Raw genomic sequence first — 21,875 nt, 5'->3', positions numbered from 1 at the left:
TCCCTAAGCAAATACCTTCAAGACTTCACGTGCTGTGCGCCATAATGGTGGGGAGATGCTAACCACATGCCCTGGGACCTGAGAGAAACCCCATTGCATGCTGGTCCCTCCACTTCACATCCCCCTGTCCCCATGGGGTCCAGGCAGGTGCACGCCTGGCCTCGGTGACCTGAAGAGCAGGCTTAGGCATGTGTGCATGATCAGTGGACATCACCTCAAAATAAAATGTGGTCAAGCCTGAACTGTGCAGAAGAGAATAAAAGCCCCTTTCCCTTCCCAACAGGAGACTGAGGCCCACACAGAGAGCATCAGGGAGACTAAGAACCACGATGTGCAGAAGAGCCGGGTGTGGATGAACCATGGACAGGGAAGGAAGACTGGGAAAAGGGTACTTGCAGAGTTGGGGTGCAGATGAGGAGCCCACCTGGTTGAGAGGACAGTGGGCTGGGCGGAAAGCAGTCGGCAGGTATGGTGGGGATCCTCTTGGTGAGAAGCCCATGGTGGAAGCAGTTTAGAAAACGCTCCTGCAGGCACCAGCAGGAGGGGCTGGAGGCAGCAGGTGCAGGGCAGAGTCTCTGCAGAGAGGGGAAAGCTGGCTCTGACTCCTGCCGCCTCTTCCTTTGGGTTGAGGGACATTCGGGCTGAGCCCTCTCAGGGCTGGTGTTTGGGGAGCCAGCTGCCATCTCCCTGAGGTTGGCAAGAGTGCCCTGCAGGGGTTTGTTGTGACCAGTCACCTCCAGTTCCATGTAGTACCTCTCGCCCACTGGGCCTGGAGCACTAAGGAGGCTGTGGCCCAGGCATGACCACCCTCTGTCCTGTAGCTGTAAGACAGGTGCTCACAGCAAATCGATTCCAAGCTTGTAGTAGAGCTGAAGTCTGAAGAGTTACAACGAAACTCCTACACCCGGCCCAGGAGGCGAGGGCCCTGGTGCTTACTGTGCCGGGATGCTGGGGGTGGCCTGGACTTTGGTCCTTCTGTTCCATGAAAGGAAGGCCAAGGCTGAGCCTTCGCTGGTCCTTCCTCTCTCCTCCCACATCTCCAGGCCCTCTCTGTCTCTTTCTGTCTCTGTCACTCTCTCTCTGTTTCTTCATTGCCTACTGCAAAATTCACTGGAGAATCCTCTCTAGAGATCACAGGCTGGAGAGCCCCCTCTAAGAGAGCCCAAGGCCTCTTCCCCATATATTTGGCGGAGTAGCAGGCACTAAAGTTGCCCACACCCTAGACTCTGGGACCTTGACTGTAACACATTACATGTCTAAAGGGCTTTGCAGATGGAACTGTTGTGGACAATAAAGTATGAAAGAAGGCAGGAAAGTCATCAATGGGATGCAGGACAGAAGAAAGAGGAAAGACTTGTATCAGAGTGTGAACAGGATGTCACCAGAAGTTGGGGACCACTAGCTACAGCCTGGGGGGTGGCTTTGAGAAGCTGGGAACAGCCCCAGCTAAAAACCAGAGAGGTAACAGGACCTCAGTTCTATAACAGGGGAACTAAATTCTGCAGAAAAAGCTGAAAATAGGCCATTTCATGGGGCTTCCAGGAGGAACAGAGCCCTGCAACACCTTGATTTTGGCCCAGTGAGACTGGGAGATGATAAATCTGTATTGTTTAAGCTGCTAAATTTCTCATAATCTTTTATGGCACTGATAGCAGAGTAACTCATGCAAAGATGCACGCAGCTATCCTTAACTCCCTTATTCAATAATCCATTTGTATACCCACCCATCCATCCATCTAACCAGTCCACACATTCATCCATCCACCCACTGACCTATGCATGCCTCTACCCAACCAGCCAGCCATCCAGTCTTCTGCCCATCCACATATCCATTTTCTGTCTATCCATTCATGTCTGTCTATCCATCTGTCTTTCCACCCAACCATCCATCTGTTCACCCACCAATTTATTCATATATGTATCCATCCACTCACCAACTCACCAATCCATCCATCATCCTTCCATCCATCCATCCACCCACACACCCAGCCATTGTTCATCCACCCATCCACCCAATTGTCCGTTTATCCATCCACCCGATTGTCCATTTATCCATCCATCAACCTATCTGCTCATTCACTTATCCACTCATCCATATACTTATCCATCCATCCATCCATCCATCCATCCATCCATCCATCCATCCATTTCTTGATTCATCCATTTGTTCATCTGCCCATCCATCTATTCATTTATTAATTAAGCTGCTTCTGTGTACCAGGCACCATGAGATATACTGGGTCACAGCCTCAGTCAAATCTGTTTCTGGAGCAGGAAGAAACTCAAAGTGCAGTTGCATAATGAGGTAAGTGCCTGAAAGTGGCTGGTGTGCGGTGGTGACTGTGAAGATGGGGGTGGAGCAGGGCAGGATGCTCCTTCAGAAGGTGGTGTTTGGTGAGGCCTCGGGAGGCTCTATCTGAAGAGTCCCAGGTGAACTGAGGGAGCCAGCGCACAGACTTGACAATACTCTTCTGTGCACTGGCTTTCTTTCAAGCTCTGCCCTCACCATAGAGCATATTTATAAACAGGACCGAAGTCTGGCTTCCGAGGAAGAAGAGTGATCACCTGCCTGCATAAGCTGAGTGACACCTTCTGATGCAGAAAGGTGAAGCCAGGGAGCTTCCATGACTGCCCCGGCTCTCCTGCACTGGCCTCCCATTGCCCAGGACCAAACACTGGGGCTACTTCTCATGAGTAGTGAGGAGTCCTCATCAGTAGGCATCCTGGGAGAGTGGACATGAGAACCTAAAATGTTGGAGAGAATTGGACACCGTGGGAACTAGATAGTGACTTCACCAAGACCTGTCCACGTCCCAATCCCAGAGGCTACAACGTGCCCTTATTTGGGAAAGGGGCTTTTGGAGTTGTAATTAAATAGATGACTTTGAAATGAGGTCATTGTGGATTATCTGTGTGGACCCTAAATCGAGTGGCAAGTGTCCTTATAAGAGATACACACAGCAGTAGAATATAGAGAAAAGAGAAGACCACATGAAGAGTAAAGAATAACAACGCAGCCATAAGGCAGGTATTCTTGGGGATTAAACCCAGGAGCATGCTATCGCTGAACTACACTTACAGCCCTATTTTATTTCTTTATTTTGAGACAGGGTCTCATGAAGTTGCTGATGCTGGCCTTGAACCTGAGATCTCCCAAGTACTGAGATAATAGGCATGAGCTACCATGCTCAGCTTTGACTTTTTTTGCAAACCCCAAATGGGCAACAACTGCTCATCCTGCCCAAGGGCTTACTTAGCCCCATGCATCCCAAGAGTTACATGATGCAATGTTTTGCCAGGGTAGGAGAGCATCATGTGTTTAATTGACTCATTAGGATAATGAGACCAACCCACCAGGTCCTAAGATCAGTAGGGACAGCTTCACACAACCCAAGTGTCCATCCAGTGGCCGGACGCTCCCCTAGGGCATGAGAAACCCCAGATCCTGAACAGGGTCAGCTTCTGAGCCCTGAGAAAATGTGTTGCCCTTAGTAGCATGATCACTGTATCAATATTGCTACTACCATTTAGTTAAATTAAATCTACTCTTCAACTATTTTTGTAAAAAAAAATCAATATATGGCACATGTACCTCTCTTTGTCCTGTCTTATTCTTTTTCTATTTGGGTACAATTTAATGGTTCTGTATAATTCAGAAAGGAAATCGAAAATGAAAGCTGCCAGGATTAATTTGTCATGGATCAATTTTCTTGTATTTGGGACAATCACTAATGCGTCGGAGCCCATCTACTCTCTTACTCTGGGGTTGTCATAATGGACTTCAGTCGATATGGCTTTTGATGGTAAAAGGCACCCCCTGTGACCTCTGCGTAGTCCCTCCTGTCATCCCGTCTCTGCTGGAGACAGTAAATGGTTGTGATAAGCTATTTTACGTTATGACATGCATTCTGTACTCTGAAATGCGTTTGTACCCCTGCAAATCCTACTGCAAAGTGAAAGTGACTTTCTCTCATGATCAACAACAGCCCTTTAACTGACAGTCACACTGCCCGGAGCAGAGCACACGTGTAACCCACAGTCTCATCTGGGATCTTGGCAGGGGACCAGAGCACCCAGTAATTCCCCAGTGTGAGCAGGAGTGTGCAGCAAGGGCTAGGATGGCACAAGGAGGGGACGCCCAGCACCAAGAGATGAGGAGGCCCAGGGAAGGTTGTCCAGAGGTTGTGGGTCACTTAGGAAGGACTCTTGCGCATCTCAGGGGGAGGATAGGAGATGGCTGGTGGCCAGATATGGTGGAATCTTGAAGGTATAATGGGCACGGTGGTTCTACAGACCCGAGTTCAAATCCCAGCACTATGATTAAGCCAAGTCATGCCCTTGACCCAGCGTACCATGAGACGAGGACTGGGGTTCCAGCTCTATCACTAAGTCCTTCCTGGGGGCTCTCTGGTGTGAGGCTAGGGAGTGGCACCACAGCCATGTTTGAGAGTAGATAAACCTTGCCTTCCTCTTTCATGTTTCATGGTGACTTACTTCTTCTGGACACTATTTGAGGGGGAGCCACACCTCCTGGAGAAACACGGAGCTCTGCCTTCATGCCGATGAATCTTCCTGACTCCCTCATTTCTCCACTCCCGACACCTTCACCCTTTTCCCTTTTGGAAACTTCAAATAAGAACAACGTCTGCCCTGCCCATCTTGACACAGGGTTCCTCCAGCTGGATGCAGCCCGAGAGGTCTGCAATGTACAGTATTTCTAGGGAGAGCTGGACTTGTTCCATGAGTTCTTAACAAAGTCAAGGCACAGGAGGTCACAGCCTCATTCCAACCAAACCAAGAGCCATAGAATCATGTACCTTCTAAGCGGGATGTTATCATCCATAATTTTAGGTTTGCCTTTTTAAGTCCCCATGAGTTAGAACTATTATTATTATTTTATTAAAACGGTTCCCTACTCAAAACAACAAAGCAAAACCTGTGCACAGCATACTCCTGGGCTCTGGGAGTCGGGGCGGTATTGTCTACATTCATCTATCTTGGTCTATCTTTCTTCTTCTAACACTCTTTTCTGGGATTGTCTCCCTTCTCCTGGCCACGCACCCTTAAGTACTAGACCAGGTGAGAGAAGGGTAAATTCATGATGTTTTTCTTTAACACATCTTTATTTTGCCATTATTTCTGAAAGATAACTTTGCTGCATTCATAGCCCTTGTCCCACATTTCTTTTCTCCTGGGAGTTTAAGGCTATTATTTCTCTTTCTTCTAGCTTCATCTTTAACTTTTAGACCTTTGCTGCCAAAATAACCATCTTTCTCTTTTTGTTAGATCACCGTCTTGCTTTTGTGTTCTGCGACATTGCTAAGGTGCGCCAAAGAGGGGGATTTCTTTTTGTGTGTTGTACTAGGGATATGGTGTGCTACCTATATCTGTGGATTCATTTCTTTAATCATCCTGAACAATTCTTGGCCATTACTTCTTATTATACAACCTCTAACTTTTTTTTCTCTCGTTTCTCCTTTTGGGACTCCAAACACCTCTCTTGCTTGTCCATATCTTCTTCTTGTTCTTATTTTTCTTCTCCTTAATTCTCCATGCTATAGTATGGAGAATTATTCCTGGAGTTTAATGTGCTATAAAACGAGTAATTCCTTCAAGTTCAACGATTCTTTTCTGTGCCCAGACTGCTTATCGACATACAGCTGCGTTTTCCATTTCAATGATGATACTTTTCAGTTTGAAAAGTTCTCTTTGGTTGTTTGCTCAAGTCTGCCTGTTGCTGTTCCTCGTTTCGTAATTCCATTTTCTCCTTCTTCAAAGGCTCTTTATGCCATTACTTTGTGTTCTTTTTTGATTGTCCTATCATCAATTTCTCAGGATACTGAGTCAGGATATGTGGTCCCCGCTCACTCATATTCCTGGAGGCTGGGTCTGGCCATTGTTGATTGTAGGTGCATAAAGTTTTACCTGACTTGTAGGTGCTAAAATGCAGGATATTTCCTAGAAATGAGATTTGCATTCCCTTCTTCCATGAGCCTGGAAAGCCCCTCTCAGGTGGCTCCATCTCCCTTCTGCAATGCCAGGCTTCACTTGTAGTTTCAGGGTTACTTCTCTCCATGTTGCTGAGAATCTCACTACCCGCAGGGGAACTTCCCTGCTTTTGCAGTTCATAGCTGCTTCTGTTGCTGCTGGTGTGTGTGTGTGGAGGCGGAAATTGGTGTGTGTGTGTGTGTGTGTGTGTGTGTGTGTGTGTGTATGTGTGTGTAAGACCAAGACCTCTTAAAGTTTTCCATGCAAGCCCAGTAAGGCAATACAAATTATGTTTATGCCAGAACCAACTGTTTGGTAGCAAGAAGCATCCCCACAGTGTCCTGGCATTTCTCGTTTTTACTATTATCCTTGATGAAACACTGAAGGGACATTCTATTGAGTGTGACATCCCTGAGATATCCCTGAGAGGGAGGGGAGTAACTAATCACGTTCCAGATGATTCCAAATGAAGTGCCGATGTTTCTTTTCACACTTTCTTTCTCAATAGGTACCTATTGTACATCATCATTGTTTGAATGCCATCCTAGGAGGTTTTAGGATCCAGTAGAATGTAAACTGCCCAAGGCCAGGGATTCTCCCAGGTTTTCCTCCAGTGTTATCCCTTCATATACAGTGGCATTTGGCATACCTTAGATGCCCATTAACTAGCTCGTGCAGACTGAATGGATACTCACTTGACTTTCCCACTCCTGGTAAGAAGCAAACCGAATCCAAGTATACCGTTTTACCACTGCCACCTCTGTGTGCCCCAAATGCAAGTATTGGGAGGGAAATTGAATGCAATTTCAATACTCCTTGACACTCCAAGTATATGTTCTGGTACCTCCTTTAAGCTGTGCCTGTCCATGGGAGAGAGTTTCATTTTCTTTGTATGGTAGGACTGCCCTGGACCTATTGCAGTAGGAACCTCTTCCCCAGTGGCTAATATCTTAGCCACTCATCACCTTTTGTAAGATTGTTGGCAAAAACAATGACTCCCGCACCTGATTGTATATCATGTTCACCTGTAGAGATCATTAAAATGCAAATTGCAGGCCTCTCCCTCAGTTTCCAATGCAGTAAATCTGTGCTAAGGCCCAAGAATCTGTATACCATCAGGTCCTGGATGCTTCTGCCAAAGGCCACACATTGACACTTGCTAAGCCAGGCCAGGCCATCTGTCAGCCCATTGCTTTCTCATTTGGAAGTGCCTCCAATTAGAATCTGAGAAACCCATTTGACTACAAGACAAACCAATACTTGCTGCATTTTCTGTGCTTTCCATAAGAAGACACATCCTCTTGGTCACTCACAAGACCAGTTAAGTGCATGTCCATCCTCACAGTACCAGGCCTTCCCAGAGCATCCTAATGCTCTATCCCTGGCTTGGGTCTTCCTGAAAATTCACATAAGGCAAAGTGCCAAAGCAAGCAGAGGAGAAGCAAGTTTGATGGGTACAAATTGCAAGTTCTCATATGCAAATGCATAATAATCCGTTATTTCAGCAGCACATCTTTTATCCCGTCCCTTCTGGAAGGATGACATCTCTCGCTTCGTCTTACTGGGAAGATTGATGGCACTGTGTGGAGATGCGACGGAGGTGCCGGGTGCTCTTTCCATCCAAACTCATCCCTTCACACAGCCACTGGTAATAAATGCGGTATAAAAGATGGGGGTGTCGGTGTAATTAGTTCTTCAGCAGTGAGATTGTTGATGATTTATGGATGGGTGTCCACGCGTCCCTTTGTTCTTAACCTGAAGTCAACAGCAAGATGAGAAGGTCCAACAGAGATTCGTGGACAAGCTGGTTTAGTTGTCTTATAGACAGAGTATAACATATCAATATAACATTATTAACACCCAGGGGGAAAGGATATTAGAAAACCCTTCCCTCATTTTTCTCTGACCATTTATGATATCTGAGCCCAGGAACATCATCACGTTGCTCTGAAGTTCTGTTTCTTCTCTCCTTCCCTCCCCCATGCCTCCCTTTCTTTCTTTCCCTTAATTAAAGATTTGCCTATGCAGACTGCTCCCCTTTTTTGGCATAATCAGGACATGATTCAATGTGTGGCACATAAACCATTGAGTTTCTTGGGGCCAGAATCCACTTAAGTCTCCTGTTCATGCAAAAGGAATGAGAGTTGCATGGTCCTCTTCATCTGGTTGAGATGGAAAAGATTTTAAAATGTAGCAGATTGAGCCCAGCCTGAGTAGTCTGAGCAATATCATTTCCTCCTTCCTCCATCTTCCATACCCTTTCTGCCCTCCGTAAATGGTCAAGGCGTTTGGGGGAGTCACAGCTGGGTCCAGAACTTACTTGACTTGTGTAATCATCAAAGCATATGGCAAGAGTAGCAAAAGAAAAGGAAACTTACAACGGATCAAACAGATATTGAAGACTTTCAATAATAATAAACCACAATATAATATAATAATAAACCACAATATCACAGATATTGTGGTTTAGGTGCACAGCAACGATGAGCTTCCTGATTCTCCGTCCTTGAGGGAAATTCACTCACCTCTCTCTGGGTCGCCTCAGGGATAGAGGAGCAGGGGACAGGACCAAAGTGTGGACAAAACTAAGCTACAGCTCTTCAGTCACTTCCTCTCCCTAAACTCATCCGTGATTCTCATGAGAAGTTAAATGGAGACCAAAGGTGCTACAGTAATTAAGGTCCCATGAAAATGTGAACCCAAGAGGATAAAGTTCCACTTTGTATACTTCCACGAGAAGTTCTCAAGCAACATTTGGTGTGGACTAAAGAAGCAGAGAGGAAGAAGAAGGCCCAGCTGGTGAGCGGTCAGGAGTGCCATGCTGGGCAATGATTGGAGGAGAAGGGAGGAGCTGGAAGTGTTCTTCTGAGTGCCTTGAGCTGCTCCGGCCCAGAAACTCAGTCTTCTTTAGGGAACCACATTTTTCAGACATAGACTCAGCATCTCACAAAGAAAGAGCCTATACTCCACCTCTCTCTTGCGTAGGACAAAGGAGGACTGAAGACAGAGGTCTGGGGGTGGCGATGGGGTTGGGATCTTGTATTCAAGAACTTTCCTTGATGGCTTTTGTCACTTTCTCATAGTTGGGGTGTACCAATAACACCATGGGTAAGGGACCCTAGCAGCAGAGAAGGGAGATTAGGCCTGGTCCTTTGTCTTCAATGTGACCCTCAATGTTCCTGCTGTCCCATAGTAGCATGGACATCCCTCTCGGATGTCCCATCCTCACCTCCACCCCTTCATTGGCCATCAGTACAGTCCTTTTACTTCCCTCTCAAAGGAGAGGACAGTTACCACTTGCCTTGGCCAGTGTCCAGCTTCTCTGAAATAAGGAGGAATCAATTTTTCAGGCCATTTTTAGGAGCCCCAAAGGAAGATTCCCCAATGTAGAAATAAGAGCTTTCCAGAAAGAGACAGTGGTGGGGACAGTGGACCATTCCATTATATGGAGAAAGGAGAGGGGTCAAGAGAGATGGTCTTTGTCCTTGCATGATTAACTTTTGAGACACAGGGCATTGTGCCCCAAGAGTGACAAATCTGGGCCCTAACCCCAAGAATAGCCCGACCTCTCCCCTTTTATTACTTGAAAGACATCCTACCCACTCCACTCCAACACCCTCCTAGACTCTGATTTCTATGCTAGTGGGAAGAGTCGCCTGTCCCTGGCAGCTACCTTGAAAATCTTTCTGCTGAGTGAATATAGAGAAGTTCTCCACCAGAAAACCCCCACAAGTCTTGTCCAAGTCTGACAAGGAAGTCACCCTGCTGTCACATCCTGGTCCCAGGAATGCACACTTTGGTAAAGAAACTTTGAAGCGATAAAAGGGTAAGTGTGTCAAATAAAAGAGGCCCCTGCCTGTTGTCTGTCTGATGTTCACCAACACATGTGCTTTTCTCTTACTTCATCTCGTCTCTGTCATTCCTGGAGTATGGCTGTCTTGATTCATCATGTCCGTCCTATCCAGAAGAAACATGGCCCCTTGAGGGGAAAATCCATACAGTCTTGCAAATAGCTTTTTCTATAGATCACTGGATGGATTTATGTCTTTAATTAAGGCGACATTTCTGGAAATGCACTGGTTATGCCATGGAGCAGATGCGGATCCTGCACATTATAGTGCGCTTATGATATTTTTCCCTTTAATTACAGCTCCAAGGGCAGTAGTTGAGCAAGCCTTTGGTGAATTTGGACAACTGCCGTGACTGTGATGTAGGAGTCCCACAGCGGGCCCCTGCAGCGGTCATCTCCCCAAACTGTCCTTGGGCCTTGCCTGGCTCGTGGTCAAATGGCAGCATCAAATCCAATTCCAACCAGATTGCATTCAATATAGTTATGGGAATTTTCCAAAATAAAATTTAAAAAACCCATACCCCCGTATATAAGTACAATTGCATTCCCAGTAGCTAACATTATAGAAATAGTGGAAAGCAGTTCCTATTATAAGTTTCTTTTTGATTGATAAGAACTCTCCCTGAAAATAGCTCGAAGACCAAAATAATTTCCTGTTGGTCTTGGCCAGAAAACAAACGCGTCTTCTTCGTGTCTTTTTAAAAGCTTTTAAAACTTAATTCATTTAGCCGTCTAGGGAATAATGAAAGACCACAGGGGGAAAAAAAAACAGAACAATGGCCGTGATTCTGTTTAGTGTTCTCATAATTTAAAAGCAAGTCAAACTCTAGTTCTCATGGTGAAGGCTGAAATTGTACCCCACTACGCAGAAGGAAGCAGGGTCCAATCTGGATGGAAAATTGCAAAGTTTTTCTTAAGGACTTGAAATTGCTTTGACATTGAGCCAAGGAACATAATAAAATTCTGATCTTACCCTGGCTGGCTCTGTGCTCATCATTTGACCAAATTAATTTCTCATTGAAATCAACACATTCTTCCCATCTCTCAAGAGGGAAAACATAGGTTTCCTCTCATCTTATGGCAGGGTTAACCATCTAGATGTGATGAAAACCGCTTTGACGTGTGCGCGGCTGATACGTACATCTTTGCTCCATCCTGATTATTTAGTTTTTCCTTTGATTCCATCTCGCACAATCCAATTAAACCCAGACAATGTTATTGGAATCCTTTTATAGGCAAGAAAGTGTCCAAGGTGCAGATCAAGAGGCTCGTGAAAGACTTGAGTGCTTCCTGAAATACCCTCCCACGGTTTTTCTGGTTGAAATTTAAAAAGAGGCTCAAGTCCAGATTGCAGCCTTCTGTTACTAGCTGAGGAAAGGGTGTGCCCAAAAGGCTACAAGCCACCTGAATGATTCCATGGGTGGTGAGCTCTGCAGCCCCCTACCTCGCTTCAAAGTTAAGAGCTGTATCCCGGGCGTGGTGGTGCACACTTATCATCCCAGTATTTGGGAGGCTGCAACAGGAGGATCGCAGGTTCACAGCCAGTCTCAGCGATTTAGTGATTTAGTGAGACCTTCTGCAACTTAGTGAGACCCTGTTTCAAAATAAAAGAATAAAATAGGGCTGGAGGTGTATCTTGGAGGTAGAATGCCCTGGGTTCCACCCCCAGTTCAAAAAAAAAAAAAAAAGATTTGCATCATGCCCCATCTCCACATTACGGGTGGGCTCAGGAGACTGATTCTAGCTTGTAGCTGCCTGGCTGAGTGTGTTTTCATGTCAACAAGGGGTGTGCCCCAGAGTGTGTCACTTACACAAGCTCTGCCTTCCACATTTCACTGGGATCAGCGCAGATATTCAGCTCACGCACCTGCACCTACACAAGGCACACATATCCACATATGATTGTGCATACACTGACAATCACACACCCACCTGCATGGCTGTATGCCATGTACACACGTGTGTGCTCACACCACTTAAGCCCATACACACACGTACACACAGAGGTTCATGCATGCATATATGTGCTGGATGCTGATAATGTTCTTACAGTTGTGAGTCCTGAGTTGTTCCTTGTTTGCTCATCCCACCGTGGGCCATCATTTTGCCCTGATTGTTATTAATTTTTCAAAATTAACTTGCAACCAGGCGTGGTGGCCCATGCTTGTACTCCCAGTACTTGGGAGACTGAGACAGGAGGATCGCAGGTTCGTGGCCAGCCTCAGCAACTTAGTGAGGCCCTCTGCAACTTAGTGAGACCCTGTTTCCAAACAAATAAAAAATAGGGCTGGGGTGTAGCTTGGAGGCAGAATGCCCCTGTGTTCAATCTCCAGTATTGCAAACAAAACAAAACAAAACAAAACAAAACAAAACAAAAACAAAAACAAAAACAAAAACAAAAATTAACTTGTGTGGGACACGGGGCCATTTCCCCCAGATCATGGAAAAGTTCTTTGCACAGAAATTCACTTGTCATATCTAAGATGACCCTACTGGCCCCATAGCACATAAAGGATAGGCTGGAGCTCCTGCTAGCAAGCTCCTGTGCAAGATTTATGCCCAGCTGCTGTGGTGGCCAGAACAGCCATCTGCATCTTGCCCATCTATTCTCAGGAAATGGAGCAAGGGGGCCCAACCCCACTCCTGTCACTGATGGGTATTAGATCCATGACATTCTCCTGCCACTGGTTTACCATTGAGAAGCAGCCTGTCCCTATGGATAGGACAAAGGGCCATACGGCGAGAGGTGAGGCTGAGTTTAATATAAGCCATTGCCAAGGTCCTCCAATCTCAGTTGCTGGATCAGAAGTAGATGCTGCCTTCTTAGCCTGCTGCAGAGCCTAGGAATTGGCATGGGGAGAGTGGGAGGGTGGGGTGCTTTCATCAGGAATTATCTGTAGCTTGTTTAATCTATTATTAAGCACTTAACAATTTTCAGACTTCACATAATCTGAAATTACCATGGTGAATGATTCCTCGAGATCGAAGTGAGAGGACACTCATCCCCCCGGAAGGTTGAAGACCACATCCCCGTGCGCTTGATCAGATAAAAAAAATGACCGTACACATGTATGGTGGGAGGGGGAAGTCAGGGTGGCTTGCTAGGGAGCAAACGGGGAGCTGGAGGTCTAAGTATGCAAGGCAGCAGTATGCAATGGGAAAGGGGAAATGCGAGCCCTGGTGTGAGGCCTGAGGATGATGGTCAGGGCATCGTTTTCAGGGTTCCTGCTGTGTGGAAGGACTAAAGCTGCTTGCCTGCAGAGTTGGCATGATTGGGAGGTGAGGCCTTAAGAAAAGTCCTCATGTCATCAGGAACGTGCTATTGAAAGGGGTTGTGGAACCCTTTCCCATCTCTTTCTTCTTTAGTTCAAAATGGGGCTCTATTCCTATGGACACTATGATGTAGCCTCCTCAGAAAAGGCCAAAGCTACGGGACTCCCTGATTTTGTATTTACACCTCCCAAACTGTGAGCTAAATAAACCTTTTCTCTATATAAACTTAGTACCCTCAGGTATTTCATCATAGTAATGCAAATCTGACTAATGTAGAAAATCAGGACCCAGGAACGGGTCTGTTACTATATATGACTACACCTAAAAATGTTGGAGAAGCCTGTGGGAAAGTTAGAGGAGAGTGAAATGGCAGGTTACTGTAAGAGAAGCATTATAGGTGACAGCTCAGAAGGCCAGAATACTGATTAACATATGGACAGTAAAAGCCATGCTGACCCCTGTCACACCAAGGCAGAAAGTTCCATTGTGCCCATATCTTGAGACTGTGCAGAAGGCAGAATCTAAAAGGGATGGACTCATTTATTCAGCAGAGGAGATTTCAAAACAGAGGGGCATTCTGGCTATGGCATGGGTATTACTGCCTGCTGTTAGTCATTTTTTAAAGTAAAAATCAGGAGCAATAAGGGGGAGAGTGAAAAGATTTGCAGCCTGGCCAAGAAAGAAGTGTAAAAGAATTTCAAGGTATAGCCAAAAAGGGTGCAGTCACTGAACAGATTGGAGCTGATTAAAAGAATCTAAGTGAGGGCTGGAGGTGAGACTCCGTGGCAGAGTGTACCCTGAGTTCAGTCCCCAGCTTGTGAAAAGGAGGAGAAACAGAGAGAGAAAGGGAAAGAGAGAAGCCAAGTAAGGTATGGCGGTGGGGCTATGTTCAGTCCCTAGCACAGAGAGAGATACAAGGAGACAGAGAAAGAGAGAGAGAGAGAGAGAGAGAGAGAGAGAGAGAGAGAGAGAGAGAGAGAGAGAGAGAGAGGGGAGAGGGGAGAGGGGAGAGGGGAGAGGGGAGAGGGGAGAGGGGAGAGGGGAGAGGGGAGAGGGGAGAGGGGAGAGGAGAGAGGAGAGAGGAGAGAGAGAGAAAGAGAGAGAGATCAAGTGCTTTGCATCAAGACAAAAAGAAAGATGCTCTGAGGCCATCTCAGATCCGCAAGGCTGCCACCACTGGGCAAAATCCTTCAGGGTAAAATCATTGCAGGAGAGAGCTCCAGAATGCCCTGTGTGTCCAGGGCCATCTTGGGCCTAACTTTCCTTCATTCAACCCACGGAGCACTCGATGACTACTGCTGGGGCTTGTGGCCCAGGCACAGTTGTGCGGGTGGCAGCCCAGGTACCACCCACAGGTACAGCTGGCTTATACAGGTGGTCATCGTGATTGCAGTCCACAAGTACCATTTTTTATTGGGGCATTGTTGGCATACATCTTGATAGGGTACCATTTGCGAGGGTAGCAGCTTTTGGAATTCTCCATGTGTGTGAGTTTTCAGACCTGCACTGTGCATGAGATTTGGGATTATGGGAGTTTCTACCAAGTAGGAGGCCACACCGTGTGCTATGCTATGGGGTCTGAGTCCCTGGAAGAGTCCCCGAGCAGACTTTGCTCAGTGGATCAGCGGGAGTGGAGCTCAGTGGAGACCCCGGGAGGGCAGAGGTTCTATCAATGTACAATGCCTCTCAGGGAAAGCCACAGGCAGTATGCAAAACCTGAGAAACTCTGAGAAAATGGGGCCCCGGTGGTTTTCTATCATCTGGGTTAACCTTCCTCCATGGTGCCTGGAGGGAACTTCCTCATGCTGTGACCCAGTTCTTTGGGGAGAGGTCCTGGAGACTTTCATCTGGGCTGCCCTCCAGAGGCATCTGTGGGCCTACGCTGTATAGTGTTGACCCATGAACACATCTCATGTACAGCGTAGGCTCACATCTTATGGCATGGCTTGGGCACATGCCAGAAAGCTGCCCTCTCTTGTGATACTCTAGCAATTAAAAACAGAGATCCCTCCCAGAGAACTGATTGGCAGGTGCAGGAAGAAAATTGTTCTGCTTAATAAGTTACAATGATCGCCGCTTAGCACCAGCACATGGAACCTCAGCTCGCAAACCAAGCATCGCTCCGAGCCAGGGGGATCTCTTTGGTGCCAGCCAGTGAATCTGTGAAATTTCCTTCAAATACTAATTATCTACAACTTTAACTAGCCCAGTATTTAAGATGCCAAGAACAGAAGTGCTATTTCTCAGGGAATTTATAGATTACTGGTTGGTGATGACGAGCAATGATTGATATGCCTCCAAAACCCACGTTTCTTAAACCCAATATCCTCCAATCTCATGAAGGGCCAGCGAGGTCTGAGTGGGTGATATCAGCCACGTGGGAGAGTCACACACACATGGCTTACACTGTGGAGTTACAGTCATGCCACTGAAAGATGTAGTAGGTGAAAAACAACCATTTCATTGGGTTCCCGGGGCATCCTAAAGGTGATGCCCAGTTACTGGAGAACAACAAACTGTCACCCCATTGCTAGGTGTAGAACTGCCAACCAAGTGCCTGGGTGTCTTCAAATGCTGAGCCAGGGAGCACAAAGGTTGACACGAAGGTGGTCATGTGGAGTTCCCTGTGCCTGTGTAGGGTACCCCATTGCAGCCCCCTTGGGTCTGGAATGGCTAATCTTGTCACCTTGGCTGGGCCACAGAACCCAGGTTTTTGACCAAACCTCAGTCTAGATATTACTGTGAAGGTCTTCTTTGGATGTGATCAGTATTTGAATCAGTGGACTCTGAGCAAGGCAGATCGTCCTCCATAATGTGGCTGGACTTTATCCAATCAGTTGAAGTTTTTGAGCTTAAAAACTGAGGTCCTCTGAATAGGAGCAAATTCTGCCTCCTGATGGCCTGGCCTTGAAACTAACTGTAGCATCAGACCTTCCTGGTCTCCAGCCTGCCCGCTTGTGTGTGTGAGAGAGCTTTGCCAACTATGCAATCATGTGAGCCAATTCCTTAAAATAAGTTCTTGCCTCTCCCTCTTCCTCTCCCCTCCCACACAGCTGGGCGGATAGCTATAGTAGATACAGGTACAGGTGTAGGTATAGATAGAAATAGCTATAATAGATGTAAATGTAGATATGGATGCAGATCCATCTTCTTGGTTCTGTTTCTCTGGAGGATTCTATTTAGGAACAGGACTCAAGGCATCCCATTAGCATTCTCTGGGGCCCATCTCTCCCAGCTCATTTCTCTTACCAGTCTTCACACAGCCTTCCCTGATTTGAGTGAAGCCAGATTGGCTGTAGAATCACCTCTGCACTTGGACAGAGCTCAGACGGCAAGCTCTGAAGGTGGCACCAATCCTCAGAGCCCACACCTTGATTCTAAACTCACGTCTCTCCCCCAGCTTCTCAGGGACCCAAGGACATCAGCAGCCAGAGGGAGAAGTCTTCATGCATCTGGGTACAACATCCACAGCAGGTGGCAGTCACCACTGAAGGGGTTGCAATGGAATTGATGTTTTTCTTCAACCAAAACTAAACTTAGGCTCATTTTGTTTTTAACACAAATACTACTGATACTTCACCGCTTCATAAATTATATAAATAAATAATAAGCACTAGGAGTGAGCCTTCTTGAATACTGCCAGCCTGTTTAGAAGTTGAACTTCAACCCAAATCTGTAGGGACAGATTTTCTGCCCAGAGGCCACCCGCCATGAGCAAAGGCTGTGCGGCTTTTGTCAGGCTCTGAGTCCCCGTTGTCACGGGTTCATCGTGCGGCTGTAAATCTCCCCTCTTTCTCTGCCACATGTTTGTGTTTGCACGCGTCCAATGCCTTGGCCGCTCTTGGACAGAGGAAGCCTGTGTCCAAATGGCTCATTTGGACGTATTGCTTGCCTGCGCTGCAGACTGTTGGGTTCTGAGATGGAGACATGGGACGCAGGATAAATGAGGTAAATTAAACATCTGATTGGGAAATATGTCGCTGAAATGGATCCAGACACAGATTAAAGCTCATCTGAGCCTGCATTCCCGGGGCCGCCGGAGTGGAGCATGGGCGTGCAGAGGAGAAGGAAGCTTCCAGGCAGACAGAGCCCGGTACCTTTTGGGAAGGGCTGCCACCGCCAGCTTAGGCTGCTAGAGAGTGTCCCAGCGCAGCCCTGTGGAGGATGCAGCCACAGGACTACAGAAGAGCAGGCTCAGGCCTCGGGAGGCTGATTTTGTTCAGTCACATTCAAGCTGGGTGAACTCTGAGTTCCTCTGGAGAAGGGTAGAAAGGAAGTCCCCTCTGGCTCTACCTCAGGGGACGTTGGCAAAGTCATTTAATGACTTGGGGTCTCTGTTTTCTCTTCTGTTAAGTGGGACAAATGATCCTCACCTCTTAGATTGCAGGAAGAAGTCACTGAGCTGATCTGGGAGGTGTCTGGCCTGGAGCTGGCACATGCCAGGTATGTGGCAAGTGGGCACAGCTCCCTGATCCTTTGACAAAAGTAGCTAGTCCCCTGTGCCCAGCAGGAGGAGGCTGTACATCAGGCCTTTACAGCTGCCACCATATGCATTCCACTCTTTCTCTTTCTAGGGTCATTGCCTGCTTAGTGAGGTGGAAAGTTGTGACCATTGGCAGAGCCCCACCCTGATGATACCATGAGCTCCTCGGTGGCATGACCCCTACATCCTGGGTCCCCGGCACCACCCTACAACTTAGCAGGGATGCTTGCTCAAGTTATATTCGCTTGTCATGAGATGCTGGTGGAGCCAAAGGCAGGGAGCAAGGTCCACAGAAGCTGGGGAGCATGCCCTAAAGGTAGTGGACAGGTGTGTGGGTCCCCAGAATCAGACTGCATTCCCAGATGCCTCTGGAGCAATGCTAACATCTCATCATCTCCCAGCAAAGGTCCACGTTGGAGCCAATGGCAGATGAGCTTTAGAGCCAGACATACCCAAGGGTGAGTCTAGGCTGTGTGGTTCCCTGGTCACATCATCTAAAAAACAGAGATACTGAGTAGACCAGACACCATGGACCCTAGGCAATATGCACTGGTACCAACAGTAAGGCCAGAGGAATCTCTGTGGGATCGAGCTCCTTAGGATGGCCCCAGGACTCACACATGGGGCATGACCCACTAGAGGAAGCACCACTTCCTGGGTATTTCCACATTGCCCTGGCTGCCTGGACACAATCATGCACCTTACGGTATTGGGGTCTTAGCCAGACATGGTAGCACACATCTGTACACCCAGGACTTAGGAGGCTTGAGACAAGAGGATTGTAGATTGGAGGCCAGTCTCTACAACTTAGCAAGACCTTCTTACAAATTAAAAATAGATCATTAAAAAGGACTGGGGTGTAGCTAAGTGGGTTCAATACCCCATATATATGTATAAAAAAAGACACCAGAGTCTTAGGGTCTTAGCGATCTCTTCTCTCAAGAGTTCCTGTGATTGCAAAGAAAGCCTCTCTGAGAGCACAGAGGGCTTTGGTGGGTTCTAGGCTTTTGCAGGAGAGTGACTTTTGCACTAGGGTCCCCCACTTTCCTCCAGGGGCCCACCAGTTCTTTTGCAGAACATGATGACAAACAAAGGGGGACTGTGGGCCTCTGTGCTGAGCATGGGGCTGGGGGAGTGGAGACAGCTCTTCCAAGTCTGTTTAAAAATGCAAAGGACCTGGCATGGTGGTGCATGCTTGTAATCCCACGCTTGGGAGGTAGAGACAGGAGGAGTGCACAGGTTCAAAGCAAGCCTCACTGGCTTAAGAGACCCTGTTTCCAAATTTATACACACACACACACACACACACACACACACACACACACACACAGTAGTCTGGGAGTGTAACCCGGAGGTAGAAAGGTTTCCAGGAACCCAAGTAGCACCAAATAAAATAAAAAAAGAATGCAAAGGGACTGGCTGGTAAGCTGACAGTTAGGTGTGGGCACCTTTGCTAGTAGCCACCTACCTTTTTGCCTACAGATGTCTCTGTTCTGGCCCCTTTGCCCCCAGGGCTTGTCTTAGCTGCTTTGGGCACGTCAGGCTGCCCACAGCCTGCCCATATCTAAGCAATTCTAACTGTGTCAAACATTTGCAGAGGATGCCAGGTAACCGGCTGGCTTATTACCTGCGTGGCTGACCAGTTAATATTACAGAGCTGGTCCTTATGCATTGGCTGTACGGCGGTAATAAAAGTCCCTCTTGGAGCATGAGGTGGAGTTAAATGTGAAGAATTTAGGGCAGAAAGGGAGAGGGCCGGACAGAATCATAAATATCCCGCTAATGTGATCTGCAACCGCTTCCTAGCCAAACCCCGGGCTGCGCCGGGCCTCTCAAAGACCAGAATTGCAAAGTTTCCTCTCTCAAATCCAATTTGTATTCCATCTCCCTCCCGCCCCCCCTTTCTTTGAGGCCTTAATTTTATGAGTGGTGGTTTGAGAAGGAGGGATCATGGCTGGTTTGCTGAGAGGCTGTACCATTTCAATTGCCTTCCGGAGGTTTCTTCTTCACGCTGTGCAGCAATTCTTAGCCCTGAGTTGTCATTATCCCCACCCTGAGGTCCTGAGTCCTGTCCAAACTTGCTCCTAATGTTCACCCTTCCCGGCTGTCCAGGCCCTAGCTCTACTTGCCCACCGTGGCCCCAACCCAGCCAGCACGTTCTGCCCCAGGACCTTAGCACTCCTGCAAGACCCTGCTCACATCTTCCCAGGACTGGCTTCTCCTGCTTTGGGTTTCAGCTCAGCTATCCCTCTGACCACCTGCCATAGGAGGCCTCACGTCTGTCCTTTCTGTCTGTCCCTCCACCTGACTTTATTCTCTACAATCTCACCACAATAACCAGCATCCCTATCAAGGATATGTGCATAGCCTCTGGCCATCAACCAGGGGACGCTCCACTGACCCCAGGCCCAACCTATCATGCTCATCCTGAGTCCACATGTGTAGAAGATACGGATTTGTTAATAATTGTTAATAGAGGCTTTTTAAAAAATATGTGGAGCATCTTTTTCCCTTCTTTTTTCTCAAACTACCTTCCAACCTCTCCTTTTCATGGACACCATTTAAGACAGTCTTAAATGTTGTGTAAGCATCCCCAGGCAAATACTGAAATGCAAATTCTGATTAGTTCAAGGTAGAACCAAGGCTCTTCATCCCAAAGAGCCCCCCCTACTGTAAGCATCCCCACCTGCTTCCAGGTGCCGCTCTGCAAGTGGAGGTGGAGAGCCCTCTGTCAACCCTGGCCTCCCTTGCCGCATTCCTTAAATGGTTTTAAGGGAATGGAGCCTGACCCAAGGCCATGGGGAGGCGCTGCAGGCCTGGCTGGATCTGGGCCCTGCTCTGTTGGCTTCTGCCCTTCTCCCTTGTTTGCAATCTGGTCACCACCCTGCCGTGGGTGCATGAATCCAGCAGGGTGCACAGCACACAGCCACCTGGCTAACAGGAACTGTCACCCTGGTCCGATGTCTCTGCCGGGCGTGGCCACCTTTCTCTTGCTTCCGCAGAGATGGTTCTGCTCTGATGTGGGGTGAAGGTGTCCAGGAGCAGTCAACCCCCAGCTGCGGTTCCTCCTGGTTCCTGGCAGAGCTCAGGGGGTGTCCACTCATCTCCCGAGCCCCTCCCACACTACAAAGCTCTCCACCAAGGTTACCTCTCGAAATCAAAGAGAGAGGATAATAATGTAAACTCAGCAGAGATGAAGGAATCTGGATTTTATCTAGAAGCTACAGGGTAGAGCCGGGCACAGTAGCCAGGCGAAGACACTGACACCTGGGGACACTAACGTCATGAGAGGACGTGATAGCGTGGGAGGACTCCAGCATCCATGGAAGAACGTTGACTTCCAGGGGAGGATGCTGATGTCCCAGGAAGGACTCCGCAATCCACAGGATGGAATCCATGAGCTGTCCTGTCACTGACAGTGACATCTCGGTACTCTGATCTTTGGGAATATGCTTCTGCTCACTTACTCACAGTGAGGTGCCTGAGCCGGGCGAGTGAAGGTCCGGCTTCGAGTTGGACAGTGGCTTCTCTGCTGATGAGCAGGGCTGGACAGGGCTGAGAGCCAAGAGCAGGAGGCAGGGCTGGTGTAGCACCACGGGGCTTCTGGCAGTGGGTGGCAGGTCTGGGCCATGGCAGAGGGGGTGGACAGGAGCCCCGAGGAGGGGAGACTGAGGTCTCAGGGAGAATTGCCAGGGTCTATCCTGGGGCTTCAGGGACACTGTAGCCTCTTACCCTAATGGGAACTGGACTTGTCCTTCCCTGCCCTGGGCTCTGCACCTGCTCAGGTACACTTGTGGTCCTCCATGCAAGCTCACAGGCCCTGTTGTTGCATGTACCTGACTATAGCCATAGCAACAGCCTCCCTGTAGGAGCACGGTGGTAGGAGATGGCCTCCCGAGGGACTGCAGGGCACAGGAAGGCACAGGGGCAAGAATCCTCCCAGCAAATCCAGATGGGATCCCAGGTTTAGACAGGGCTGTGGCCAACAGAAAGTTAGAGGACGCTGTGGGGCCTTACTAGGGGTGCTTAAGAACAGATTTAGGAGCCAGTGAGGTCTGCACTTGAACCCCATGCCACCGTTTACCATAGATGTGGCTCTGTAAGTCACTTGAAGGGAGGGAGGGAGGCAGAGGAGGTAGGGAAGAGAGAAGAGGTGGAGGTAGAAGGGGGAAGGAGGCAGCAGACACATCCCTCAGGCACCTCCGAAGGGCAGAGTCCCGCTGATGGGCCGCCCCAGCTCTGACAGGCCTGAGATGAGTCTTGAGTTCTTTTGATTTCTCT

The sequence above is a fragment of the Muscardinus avellanarius genome (genome assembly GCF_963383645.1).
Source record: "Muscardinus avellanarius genome assembly, chromosome: 3".
NCBI lineage: Eukaryota > Metazoa > Chordata > Mammalia > Rodentia > Gliridae > Muscardinus > Muscardinus avellanarius.
The sequence above is the reverse complement of the archived record's forward strand: the minus strand, read 5'-3'. Positions refer to the sequence as shown.